We start from the raw sequence: 11,407 nt of genomic DNA, 5'->3' as shown, positions 1-11,407 counted from the left end.
GCCGTGGTCATGTAGCCAGCCTCGCGAGGCCGAAGTCACCCAAGCGGCCATTCATGTCGCCGTCGAGGAGGACATTACTGGCCTTGACATCCCGGTGCATGATGACCTGCTCCCAGTCCTCGTGGAGGTATAAGAGCCCGGACGCGACGCCCTTGATGATGCAAAGCCTCTGCGTCCATGAGAGCGTGGTATGAGCGTGCAGGTAGCTGTCCAAGCTGCCGTTGGGCATGCGCTCGTAGATCAGGAGCAACTCACTAGTAGAAAACGGAGTTTTAAAACCGGTTCGTAAGGGCCTTTAGTGTCGGTTCCATAACCGACATTAAAGGGTGGGCACTAAAGCCCCCCCCCCCCTTTAGTACCGGTTCGACACGAACCGGCGCTAAAGTGCCACCATGTGGCGTGAGCTCGCGCCCTGGTATGGGACCTTTAGTACCGGTTTTAGTACCGGTTGGTGTGACCAACCGGTACTAAAGGTTTTTTTTTAATTTGTTTTTTGAAAATTTTGGAAAAAAAATTGATTATTTTTTCGATTTTTATTTTTTTGAATTATTTGATGATTTAGTCTCTAATCACCTCTCTTAACTGCTCAAGTGTGGATCACTCATTCCAAATCGCCTAACTTCCCGATCGGTCACCCATCCTCTCACTCCCCCAGCCTAAGCACGCTTAACTTCGGAGTTCTATTCCCCTACAATCCAAGTCTGCACTTGTTGTTTTCCTGACAAATCTAAGTTGTCAATCCTATTAACCCTCAGCAGTTTAGCTTGTCACACGTTTCACCGTTTGAGTTTGAAATTATTATTCTAAAAAACAGTAATTATTTAGTAACACTAATATTTCTTGAATAAGTTTGACCACAGTTTGACCAGATTTGATCAAAATTCAAAAAATTGAAATAATTATTTAGTAACACTAATATTCTTGAATAATTATGTAGTAACATTAATACTTTTTGAATAAGTAGTTTGACCAGATTTAACCAAATTTTTTTAGAAAAACGGAAATTTAACCATATCTTTTTTTTCTTTTTGAAATTTGAGGATTCTAAAAAATTGCAAACAGGCCGTAGGCGGTCTCCATCGGATGCGGATTTTTGTGCTGAATTTTTTGATATATTATACGTTTTTTTCCGACATCATATGCAAAAGTTATAGCCGTTTTACATTTTCCCTACACTTTTTGCAAAACATGTCCAAAATTAAGTTTTCAAATTTTCCTAACTAGTATAACTACCTCTCGAAGGATTTTAATTTTTGAAATTTTTATCAATTTCTTTTGATTTTTTCAAAATTGAAATGGCGATACACGGTATTTCAATTTTAGTGTGAGTTCGTGGCATGAACCCACACTAAAGGCTTGTCCCTTTTAGTGTGGGTTCGTGGCACGAATCGATACTATAGGTTAGACCTATAATACCGATTTGTGTCACAAACCGGTACTAAAGGGGACCGTAAGGACCCGGCCTAACGCCAGGCTGCCACTACCCTTTTAGTACCGGTTCGTGGTACTGAAGATCGGCGTGGCTCGTCGTTAGAGCAAGGGCGCCGTCCTGCCTACGGAAGCCGCGCCGTCGAGGAGGAGGTCGCTGCCAGCGTCGTGGAAAGAGACGATCAAGAGGAGGCAGCACAACCGGATGAGGAGGCTTGGCATGGTGCTTAATTGCCGGCCTCACTTCTGTTTGTCCCTTGAGTTTGTGTGTGGGTGTTCGGAGTAACCACGTACTAACCGGCAACCATTAGTACCACTCGCTGGCCATAAACTGCCAACACGGGAGTCAAGTCAAGAAAATGTCCATTTCTACCAGCAGAAAAGTACTCCGGATATGTGGATTACATTCTGTCCATGTTGGCCGGGCAACCGAGATAACGAGGCTTCGGCCGCCCATCTTGGATGCACGCGTACTACACCACAAGTTAGACTCTGTAGATCACGGCATGATAGGCTAGTCAAGGCGCCAGGTCGCTTCCCGAGCAGCTTTTCTGGGAAGCTGCACGTAACACTATGAGCTATGGTGTTCCTTTCATCTCTCAATCTTAGATACAAGTAAAGTTTTCAGCGTCACGACGAGGATTAGATCTGAGGTTCGTGGGCTGGAAGAAGAAGAAGAAGAAGAAGAAGAAGAAGAAGAAGAAGAAGAAAGGAAGGAGGAGGAGAAATGCTACAACTGCATTGCGCGGATACTTGAGAAAGCGCGTGTATCCAGCTAGATACTGCCCCGATACAGCCCAATAAGTTGGGACCTCCCAATTGGCGCTGCAGGCACCAGGTCGCTAAACTGCCGCTCACGCAGCCGTCTCGCGTGGGCCGGCCCAGCAAGCGAAGCTGGTCGATCGCTCCTCCTTTCCTTCGCTAGTCGTTCGGTCGATCGTTCCCTTCGCTCGCGCAGATGACCGTCGTGCGATCGCTTGACTGTCTAGAGTTCAAACCAGTGGCCGGTTGACATTGGGGAACAAATATAGATCTAAAAAAATACAAATTTGAAAACGGTTCATGAATTTAAAAAAAGTTCACAAATTGGAAAATGTACATGGATTTGAAAAAGTTCATTGATTTCACGAGACTGAAAAAAAATTACAAACTTAAAAACATAATTGATTTGGGGAAAAAAGTTCATCCAAAAATGAAAAATTCAGGAATTTGAAAAAACGTTCGTCGATTTTGACAAAAGTTCATCATTTTTGGGAAAAATAGAAAAAAAATCATTGAATTTTTAAAAAAGTTCCTATATTTGGAAAAAATGTTCATGAATTTAGATTTTTCTTTCATTTTTGAACAAAAAAGTTCACAAAATTTTTTAAAAAAATCATCAATTTTGAAAACAAAGTTCATTGATTTGAAAAAAGTTCATGGATTTTGAAAAAAAACTCAAGAATTTTGAAAAAAGTTCATTGATTTGGAAAAGAAGTTCATCGATTTTGACTAAAAGGTTCATTCAATTTAGCAACAGCAGGAATAAAAAACGAAGAAAACCGTTTGGAAATAAATGAAAAAAAAGGATAAATAATAAATAAAACAGAAATAGATGTACAAGAAAGAGTATATAACTGAGCACATACGTGAGGAAGGTGGGGTGGTTAGTGCAACCTACGATCGACCAGGAAGTCTCGTGTATTTGAAGTATTTGTCCAGCATAACCATGATTCGTAAAAAAGCCGACACCGGAAATTGTTCAATAAAGTCCATATTCAGTGTATGCCAAGTTTCAGATGGTATGGGAAGTGGCTGGAGCAGTCCTGGCTGTTTGCCATGTTCACCTTCTGCCTGTTGACACACCTAGTGTTGCACAACTTGTTTTAACCCAGGTCAGGAGAACATATCCATCACCTTGTGGTATGTGGCCAAGACGCCTGAGTGGCCTGCAGTTTTTCTACGTTTGTACGGTTTGCAGTGACACGTCGAATTCCATCTTCAGATACTGATCTATGGAAAAGGGATACACAAACATGTTTTGCAAAATGGATATTATTGTCTCACACCTTTTTCTTTACATCTGACGACGAATGATTGAACTTCTAAAAATTTAAATGTAAAGATATCTTACTTTACATCATGTCATTCAGATAATGTACTTTATGATGTTCTTTGGCCTTCAAAATGTATTGCGACAAAGTTGTCAGAAGTTCTATGCTTCATAACCAACACATAATCTACTTTGCTTGTTCCATTTGCATCAAGATTGTTCTCGTATGTACCTCTTATCGCGTTACAGGAAAAAAAGGCACCAGTTGGAATGTGTCGGCACAGACTAGTTATCAAAACTATAAATTCGCAAAAATAATAATTAACCATCACAAGGTTTGACCACACGACCTCCGGCATAGATAATGAGGACTAGTGATTACAGAGCTGCGCAAGCCTATAGGAACCAAAACAAATGCAGATCCAGACATTTCCTTTTTATTTTATTTTCTTTTCTTTTTTGTGAAACTTTTGTTCGAAATTCCAGAATTTTTTCTCAAACCTGAAGTTTGTTGACAAATTTTAAAAAAGTTCATGTTTTCATTCTTTCACAAATTTCAAAAAATGCTCATGTTTTTAGAACTTGTTCATATTTTACAAAACAATTCAACAACATCATTTTTTTCTTTTTCCGGAAAATGTTCAGGATTTGAAAAAATGCTAATTTTTATGAAAGAAATCCGATTTTTTTGTAAAATGAATGTTTAATGAAACATGAACTCTTTTCACTCAAAACATTTTCGAAAAATGTGAACATTTTTAAAAATTACAAAGAATATTTTTTAATATATGTACATTTTTAAAACATGAACATGTTTTGAAACTCTCAATAAAATTTGAAAACGCGAACAATTTTTGAGAACAGGAACATTTTTGGAAACACCAGAACAAATTTGAATACTACAACTATACTACAACTTATAGGACAATCACTACTTTATGCTCTAAGACAATTATACTACAACTTATAGGCCATCGTCGGGAAGATAAAAGAGAGGAGACATTCAGTTACAGTAGGCCTGAAACACGATGTGGCTGTGATGCCCGTATGAAGATTAGCCTTAGAAATGGAGTTTATTATGTGTATGAATTCGAGGGGGCACATAATCACAATCTTGCTCATGGAATCATGGCCCAATACCTGAGATCCCAGAGAAAGGTGACAGAAGCACAGATAGCAAATGCAGAGATCGCAAAGTCAGCAGGTATTTCAAATAAAGCAACAATCGATTTGATGGCCAAAGAAGCATGTGGAAGTGAAAACCTTGGCTTTATACCTCAAGATATGAAAAACCGTTTGTACTCAAAGAGAACAATAAAAGCGAAGGTAGGTGACACAGGGGGAGTATTAGAATACATGGAGAAAAAGGTCTCGGAATATGTCAACTTTTTCTATTCAATTCAAGTGGATGAGGATGAATTGATAACTAATATTTTTTGGGCTGACTCCAAAATGGTTTCAGACTATGCGCTATTCGGTGATGTTATATGCTTTGACACCACATACAGGAAACTAGATGATGGACGTCCATTTGGTTTGATTGTCGGGGTGAATAATCATCAGAAAACTGTTGTCTTTAGTGCTGCACTTCTCTATGATGAAACCGCTGCAAGTTTTGGTTGGCTTTTCAGAACTTTCATAAAAGTTATGTCAGGAAAACATCCACGTACAGTTCTCACCGATGAAGATGCGGCAATGGCGAAGGCAATTCGTGAAGTCTTCCCTCACTCTCACCAGAGACTTTGCGTGTGGCATATGAATCAAAATGCTTGCAAGCACCTCGCCGGAGTTGTTGACGAATATAAGAAGTTCAATGCTGATTTTCAGCACTGTATATATGATATAGAAGAGGAGGATGAATTTGTAGGTGCATGGGATAAAATGATTGACAAGTATGGACTACGTGACAATGAATGGCTGCAAAGGCTATTTGAGAAAAAGGAACAATGGGCACTAGTGTATGGTAAAAATACGTTCGCTGCCCACATGAGCACTACCCAAAGAAGTGAAAGCATGAACAATGAACTAAAGAGATACATTAGTATTAAATATGACATGCTTACTTTCTTTGAGCATTTTGAACGGCTAGTTTTGGATAAAAGATGTGAAGAGGTGAAGTATGACTTTAAAGCAACACAGACTACTCCCAAGTTGAAGGCAGAATCTAGCTATATGTTAACACAAGCTGCAGCTACATATACTCCAACAATATTCAAGATGGTTCAAGATCAAGTGCTTCGGACTCTGAACTATGACACATTGCTTTCTGATGAAAGTGACATCGAGATGAAGATTTATGTAGTAAAATTTCATGGCACACAACGTGAACATGTTGTTAGATTCACACCAAAAGAAGAAAAGGTTAGCTGCAGCTGCAAAAAGTTTGAGTTTGCCAGAATCCTTTGCTCACATTGCTTAAAGGTACTTGATATCAATAATATCAAGCATATTCCAGGAGAATATATCTTAAAACGATGGACAATTGATGCCAAAGTTCTAGATATAACAAGCAAATGCAACCTGCATGAGAACCTAAAAGCAAGAATGTCTAATCGCTATAAGGAATTGTGTAGAATGTTTGTGAAAATAGCTGCTCGTGCAGCTGAGTCAGAAGAATCATACAATAAGGCTGTTAAGTGTGCAGAGCAATTAGCACAAGATGTGGAAAAATGGTTGAAGATTAGAGTTAATCCAGATTTGGTTAGCGTTGATCCAAATTTGGATAACTCATGTACTAAAGAAGGTACAAACTATACCAACAATAATTGCCTAGACTACTGTAAAACAAAGTCTGATATTTATCATTATAGTGGCAGGTGTGAATATCCCATCTAGTAGGATTTCAAAACATGGTGAGGGGCTTGCAAAACCAAAAGGTATGAAGGTCAAGGAGAAGACTGTCAAAGAATCAAAAAGACCCGTTGGCGGATTTGAGAAAGCAACTTCAAAAAAGAAAAAGAACACAGATGATAGTGTACAACAATAGACTCATGGCCCGTCAATGGTATTATACTTTGTCACGTTGTGGCTTATAAAATATTCAGTTGTACTGACCTTTATCTATCAATTTTTACAGGGCCCTTTGGAGAAACCGACTTCAAAAAAGAAAAAGAACAAAAATGATATTGTACAACTACAGCCTCATGGCCCCTCAACGGTATAACATTGTCACTTGTTTCTTTTAAAACCTACAACTGTAATGACCTTTCTCTATCAATTTCAACAGGGTCCTTTAGAACTTTTCGGAAACCAAATGGGTGCATATCAATTACCCTACAACACTATCATAACTGCTTCAATGCAACAATCAATTGGTAACATACCGATGCCACCACAGACCCAACAACTGTTGACGGGATTCCAACCATACAACACAACAATGGTAGAAGCAATCCACATTTTCAAGTTTTCATTTTTTTTTCAAACTTCATTGAAACTGAACTTTGCTACTTTGTGCATAGTGTCGTCCCACAAACCACATGTACACCTATTTACAGTAGCAGAACTCTGCTCTGAATCCCTCCCTGCACGAGACCATTCGGGAAAATCAAAGCTTCTTTCTTCAACCAAAGTCAACATCTATCCTAAATGGTACAATGCAGCCATCAATTGGTCAAACCATCTCAATGCCACCACAAAGCCAAGAACCACAAAATACTCTACTGGTATAACATTCCACCCTTTCTACTTTTCCAATTTTTAAAACTTCATTGAAACTGAACTTTGCTACTTTGTGCACAGGATTATCAGACAAACCACACGTACACCTATCTACAACAGCAAAACTTGGCTCTGAATCCCTCTTCGACAGAGACTATTGGAGCCTCTAACTATAGTTCGATGACAGGAGAAAATCAAGGCTTACTTCTTCAACCAAAGGCGACATCTAATATAAATGCTACAACACAGCCATCAATTGGTCACACCACCCTGATGCCACCACAGACCCAAGATCCACACAATAGTCAAGTGGTATAACATTCCATACTTTCAAGTTTTCCAATTTCTGAACTTCAATGAAACTGAAATTGCTAATTTTTTGCCCAGAGTCATCCGATAAATCACATGTATTTACAGCAGCAACACTCAGCGCAGAATCCCTCAGTGCAAAGAAACATTGGAACCTCTACCTCTAGTATGATGACAGAACAAAATCAAGCTTTCCTCAATCAACCGAAGCAAGCATGATCTATTTCGTTGTCGCGTGTTTTATCTCATGTGTGTTTTGACCTCCAAGTTGCAAATAATTTTTATAGAACTTATACGTACCATCAACTGAATGCTACTACATCTTCCCAATCAAATATACTAGTTCACAGATATTGTTTTATTGCAATGGTACTAATTCATAGAATTAGCTATGAAGAATTTTCCACAAGCATCGTGCTCATACGAGCCTCTAAGCTATCTTTCTCTCAGTTTATGTTACGATGACAGGGATCCCAATGATCCATTTTAATTCTGCGAAATATATGTACACAGAACCATCTATCTGAATGTCATGCTAAGAGACATAGAGCGAACAGAGAACAGATTGAAAATCGGTCTGAATTTAGCATGCAAAGAATCTTAATTTAACTGAATGAAAGCAGAGTAATGGAGTTGCTATTAGCTTTCCTTCTCTGAATTTAACACACATCAGATGTGAATGCCACAAGAAGAAGTGGAAATTACCTCTGTTCATTGGAGGTAATGCTGTATGTATGAGCTGCAATCCCTTTATTCTTCCTCTCCGACTACCAAATAGATGGCGCTCATGCTGCTGTCCTCCACTTCCTTCTTCTCGCCTCTTGACTCCTCCACAAGCCCGAGGACCAACCTGCCAAGGACACGCCGCCCTCTTGCGTGGGCGTCCCACATGCTACCACTAGGATCCGTGTCTCATATTAGCGAGGACGACGCCGCGGAGGATCCCGTTCCGACCGAGCTGTTGCACGGCCAGTTCTAGCAGGCACACCAGTGCGGCGGCCAGCCGGGACGGAGATGCTGGTCTAGCATGCGCACGAGGCCGGCGGCCAGCCTAGCCAGGAGGGAGGTCTAGCAGGCGCACGAGGTCGGCGGCAAGCCTAGCCGGGAGGGAGGTCCAGCAGGCGCACGCGGGCGGCGGCCAGCCGAGCTGGGATGGGGTGAGATGCGCCACTGCGCTTGCCCGAGTGGAAGCTGCACGGCAGCGCGACGAGATCCGCTCGGCGTCAATGGGCACCGAGCCTGGAGGCTGGAGGAGCAGGAGCAGCAGAGGGACATGGAAAGCTTCGGCGCGAGCTTGAGTTCAGACCAAGGAAGAAGAGGAATGTGGATAGGAGTGTATCAATACAGACGTAATAGGTATTATGATCTGTATTTGTTTTTCTTTTTGGATAAGAAAATCTGGAGCGGGAGGGGGTGCACGCACAGCCGTGCGATGACTGCGTCGCACGGATGGTCGCACCGAGCGGCCGCAGGCAAGCCCCGTCCGCTAGAATGCCGCCTACCACTAGTCCACTACCAGCTGGACAAGACTTGCCTGCTCCCTCCCCGTGTGCCCATCCATGCTCCCGCATATGTGGCTTGATTTGATTGAATAAAATAAGGGCCGGCCCCACCTCCTTAAAATTAGGGGGGATAATTAGATTAAAAAGAAAAGGAGAAAAAAGACAGCCGTAGGATGAAGTGAGAGTACGGATGGGAGCATGGAGAAGGAGCAGGCAAGCCGGATCTCTACCAGCTCGCGCAAAGGCTCCTATCTAACCTAATCGCACGAACAATTCCTGGCTTTGATGCACTAGAAGTCACGCCGCACCTGGCTCGACCAATCCACGGTTTGGATTTCCGGTGAAGTTCCATACCACCCCCAACGGGATCGGTTTTCACTATCAATTTGATAATAACAGACCAAACACAAACATCATCAGTAACTAGGTGGATTATAACAGGACCGGGTTTCACTATCAAATGTCCGGACGGCATTGGCAGCTCCATTTGAATGTTTCTGAACCCATCCATACGTTGGTGTGACATCCATCTACTTGTCTGGCTGGATTGCTCGGCTGGTTCCTCGGATTACCATATATTAGCTGGAATTAAGTAATAAGTAATAATTAGTGAAGAGCAAAAGACAGTATTGATAATCATGGGGATGTAGCTCAAATGGTAGAGCGCCCGCTTTGCATGCGGGAGGCACGGGGTTCGATCCCCCGCATCTCCATTTTAATTTTTTTTTCCTTTTATCTGTTTTTGTTTATCTCTTGGGCCTTGGTAAGTGGATCTGTCAGCCTATTTCTCACTGGATCGGTGCTAGTGTGAGCCCTGGTCGATGATTTTATTTGTAGTTGCAAGTAACACATATTGACTGTTTGCAAGAATGCCATGAAATTTTTTATAACATCTAAAACATTTGTTAAGTGTGAGAAAATTTATTTTGAATTGTATGAAACATTTTTATAAAATTACATGGACATTGTTTACATTTCATAAACATTGTTCAAATGTCACGGACATATTTTTGTAACACTAAACATTTTTTTGAATGTTGTGAAAACTAAATGAATAGTTTCTACATTGTGTAAACATTTTGAAAATATGTAGCTCAAATGGCCCGCTTTGCATGTGGGAGGCACGGGGTTCAATCCCCCGCATCTCCACTTCACGTCATTTTTCTTATCTGTTGGGCCTTAATGTTTTTTTTGGACTGACTGTTGGGCCTCAATTAACGGACCTGTATCATGTTCTTTTTTTGCCTATCATTTTTATCCTTTCGGATCCCTCTCTGCGCGACCTGGTATGTGCGCTCGTCCTAGTGTGTCGACCCATTAGACCGTTTTTTACAAAGGTTAGATCAGTTTTAGAATGTTCAATGTGGATTATTTTCCTGACATTTTTTATCAGATTTTCTTCAATATGTTCTCTTTGTTGGTTTTTATCTGTTTTCTTTTAAGTTTTATTTATTTGTTTTATATTCATATATTTTACTTCAAATACTTTGCGAATTTTTTAAAATACACATTGGACATTTTCTGTATATACAGGCTGAATATTTTTCAGATACACATTGATTTTTTTAAATATATGTTGAACATTTTCTGAATTGCACGTTATATAAATAGTGATTATTTTTTGAATATGCGGTGAACATTTTTTTACCACACACTAAACATTGTTTTAAAACGTGCAAAGGATTTGGTAAGTGTTAGAACATTTTTGATATTACGAATATTTCGCACAAATGTTCTTTTCTATTGTATTATTTATAAACAGTCACGTCCATATTTTAAAAACCCTGAAAATATGCGAATACATTTTTTCCCTACATGAACATTTTTTAATGCGTGATGAATGATTTAAAAAAGTAAAGTAAATTAAATTTGGAAATATATGCTTTTAGAATATTTCCAAAATATTAACGGAAGTATAACAACACAAAATTACAAAAAAACAAATGAAACACACATGTGTATCGAACCCACATGATTATATTGGACCACCACTAGAGTATTGCTTGAGGCGAGGCTACCGTTTGTCTCGTTCTAAGCGAGATACAGAGCCCCCGTTCGTGCGTAGAGGCAGGCAGAAGCCCATCTGGGGCCTCCGGTGTTCTTTTGCCTTAATCCTATTTTCACTTCTTTTTTCTTTGTGAGCGAAATGTTCATCAGGAAAAAGTTATATACGCCAGGCGTCCAACTTTCTATGCATGGGCCAGGCTAAGCACATGCCTAAACTTATGGCCAGGCTAGTATACGCATTTTTAGGCTGCCAACCAAACACCGTCCAGGCAGATTCCAGGCACACGACAGGTTAGGCCATGCGCGAACCCAAACACGCCGAGAATACGTCATGGATGACGATTTGGAAGAAAAGATGAGAGGCTGGGTGTGGCGTGGGAGGTTCTTGGTGCATTGGGCCCGTAGGTAAACCATGCATTCCTGCCTTCCCGGGTTGGACCGAATGCTTATCACCAAATTTTACTTTGAC

At 40.5% G+C, this 11,407-nt stretch overlaps 1 non-coding gene and 1 pseudogene across 1 annotated transcript; both read left to right on the top strand.

The window, feature by feature from the left end:
- Positions 1 to 1,295: 1,295 nt before the first annotated feature.
- On the top strand, positions 1,296 to 8,408 carry LOC119299029 (annotated as a pseudogene).
- A 1,163-nt stretch (positions 8,409 to 9,571) lies between these two features.
- On the top strand, positions 9,572 to 9,644 carry TRNAA-UGC. Its single transcript has one exon. It is a non-coding gene; the product is annotated as a tRNA-Ala (tRNA).
- Positions 9,645 to 11,407: the final 1,763 nt, after the last annotated feature.

This window comes from Triticum dicoccoides, chromosome 5A (genome assembly GCF_002162155.2).
Source record: "Triticum dicoccoides isolate Atlit2015 ecotype Zavitan chromosome 5A, WEW_v2.0, whole genome shotgun sequence".
Taxonomy (NCBI): domain Eukaryota; kingdom Viridiplantae; phylum Streptophyta; class Magnoliopsida; order Poales; family Poaceae; genus Triticum; species Triticum dicoccoides.
Note: the sequence above shows the minus strand (reverse complement) of the source record. Positions and strands in the feature narration are given on the sequence as shown.